Consider the following 3340-nt stretch of genomic DNA (forward strand, 5'->3'; position numbering starts at 1 on the left):
CCCGGCGCCCTCTTTTTCCGAGTCACTTCTTTCGTTAAGACCCAAATCACATGGTCCGACCAAGCCTTCTTCCTTTGCAAGCAACATGTAGACCAATTAGTAAAATAGATGTGTAAGTTCTAATAATACCCTTTGTATTAAGTCATATTCACAACATCACCACCAAAAGAGGGATGATTCATGGCGGTGGATCTCATCACCCCCACTAAGGGACTAAGCATAGCACGTACATCCTCTTTACACTTAGCATAGCCCCAGAAAGAAGGATGGTTCATGGGGGTGGATCTCATCGCCCTAACTCATCGCCCTAACTGAAGGACTAAGCATAGCAAGTACATCCTCTTTACACTTACCATAGCCCCAAAATGAGGGATGATTCATGGGAGTGGATCTCATAGCCCCAATTAAAGGACTAAACATGGCAAGTACATCTTGCTTTCACTTACTAACAACACCAGCTAGTTGTACACATGCATAGGGCTTTCCACAAAGCTTGTCATTCCTACAAAGCCAAATGAACCTAATGGCAACTGCCTTTACTGGATTCCAAAGTTTGAAGTTGTATCCATTCAAGTTGCCTTGCTCAACAAAGAGGCAATATTGACTTTAGATTGATCGTACTATGAAAGCATGCCAAGCCCAACTGCACCCCAAAGAACTTTGGATTCATTGCAATTCCAAAACAAATGTAGCATCATCGATTCTTCCTCTCTCCCACAAAGCATGCGTAAAGGTCAATGGGTATTTGTTCATAATGCATTTCTTGAAAGTCGAGTTTAACTTTAAACCAAGCATGGCAAGACCAAGCAAAGATACAAACTCGTCAATTATTTTTCATTTCAATGCCATGGATAGATAGAAGGATGAAGAAATCTAGCAGTATTAAAACAACACAAAGACAAAGACAAGGTGGGATTATGAAGTATTATTTTTTGTAAAGGTTATTACATGTCAATTTTTTTTGCAATGTAACATAACACGAGGTGCCTTTCTTTAAGAGCACGCTAACGTAAGGAAGCATCCTTGCTCTCATTGTCTATATACTTTTGGCCTAGCTTGTGTTTGTTTCTAGACATCTATTGATTGTCTCGTAGTAGACATCCATGCTCATCATGATCACGACTATCTTGGCATAGCAAGGCAATGCATTGGAGGAATATTGGCAAAGTGTCCAAGTTATAAACCTTATGCATACTTGTAAGCAAATTGATGTCACAAAAATGATATGCATACCAACACATTGATGGATGAGATGATATCTTTTACTAGAAATCTATGTGATGATGCATCTATGGATGAGACAATCCAAAAAAGCAATTGAGGGCCCAACACCAAAGCAATCAAAAGGAAACTTGAGAAGCATACCTCTATTAATTCTCTTGTATAAAGAGGCATCTTCAACCACAAGGAGCATGTCCATTCAATAAATTTATGTCTCTCAATTAGCAACACATAAGGTAGAAGCATGTTCAACCACCATGGACAGTTCTCAATATCATAGCAAGAAAGTCCATCCATGTCATCCCCATACATGGTGGATTCCTTGTTTGTAATGCCCACCCATGGCCTACAAGCTATTGGCAAATTCACTATCAACTTGAGATCCCTCAACTGAAGGAAATACCTATCATTGAAATATAGAAGAAAGGTACACATTCACATCGGCATACATATTGAGCAAACAAACATAGCTAATAGTAACAATGACTTGCCCTTGCATTTTCTACTTGTAAAGTAAGCAAGAACAACCTACAACTAGTTGAGATTATGCAATACCATCATCCCTCTTTTTGGTCTTTTCCTTTAAGCCAGTTTCTGTGATAGTTTCATAAATGTGTTTTTTTTCCTTCATACAGAATCTAAAAGATATAATCATGCAGAGAGGGTCCAGCAATCAAGATCAAAGGATTCCTCTAAAATTTGCACTGCAAAGTTTATCTATCATATCTAGCAAAACCTCCCTAAACACCCACCTACACTCAAGCAAACTTCAAGTAGCATATGCAAAGTGCACACACATAATCTATATTTAAAACTGCTAAGTCAAATATATGCTAGGCATTCTATACACATATGACATTACCATTGGATTGACACTAGTCTTATTCATTAGATAGGCTACTCTACACCTTAGGATATATATTCTTGATATAAACCTAGTCTTTGAAATGGTCAACCTACCACTTACTTAAAGGATCTAGGGCCTTTACCACTCTTGACCAATATAAAGGAACCCCTAATCACTCCACCATAGCCATTTTGCAAAAAACTCTTCTATATGTGATGATTGTGCTCGTTTTGGCTAGATTTTTGACTTGAGGGCTTCCAACCTTATAGAACATTAATAGCATTGTTTTGACTCACAATACTAAACTCATAGTAGATTTTCTTTTCTCTTGTCCACAATTTCCCTATCCTTTCCATTGCCTTTTCACAAGCATTGTTCATGATCATGTGATGATACTCTGCATGTGTAGGCACATGCACATGCGCACGCACACACAAATACATACACAGAGGTAGTGAAGGTGATATTTTGCAGCAATGGAATGCGTTTGATTGCACATTGACATGAGGATTTTTGTTTAGCATTGAAACCCTCCAACCATAGCATGAATTAGAGCCTTATGAGTTCATAGTTTTTGAGCTCATAGCTCTTGGTGTAGATGCACTCTTAAGTGCTTATAAGAAAATGCACTAGCAAGTGCTTGGGATAATAATCATGCTTCTTGGAGTCTAAAGAGGAAGATTCGAGGACTTAGCCTTTTCATGTGTTTGGGCCTTAGAGACTTGGGTCTCTTGGTTCGTTTGCCAAGACACTTTGCCCTCATTGCCAAGTCAAGTACTTGGGCTGTTTTCTTTGGCCTCTTTGCCAGATCTTTCTTGCTTGCTTTGTATTTAGACAAGTTGGTTGGTTCAGCTTGCCTTATCGCACGGAAGGTGCGATCTTGGTGCATGGCACCTCTTTGGCTCTTCTTAGCCCCATTTGGAGTTGACGTTCTTGGTGGGGAATGGACTAAGTCGTCACACTTAGATAAAAATTTGGGTTTATTTCCTATGAAATCCTTCACTTTGTCTAAAAGGCCGGTAAGATTCATGGAAAGGTGAACAAGCATGTGTTTTTGGAGAAAAGGAGAGGGGGAAAGACTATTTTTGCGTAGGGAAAGACCAGTCTTATGAGCTTGCATGGAAGAGGCTATTTTGGTGGTTAGGGATGAATTTTTATGGGGGGCTTCTTAATGAAGACATTGACAAGGGATTCATGGTGCAATAAATGCAAAAGAGGGGATACTAGTGCAAGGGTTGCTTTTGCTTCATTGCTCCTTGATTTATCGAGCCT

The sequence above is a fragment of the Lygodium microphyllum genome, chromosome 4, assembly GCF_053477565.2.
Source record: "Lygodium microphyllum isolate KBCC chromosome 4, Lygodium_microphyllum_v1.1.10, whole genome shotgun sequence".
Lineage (NCBI taxonomy): Eukaryota > Viridiplantae > Streptophyta > Polypodiopsida > Schizaeales > Lygodiaceae > Lygodium > Lygodium microphyllum.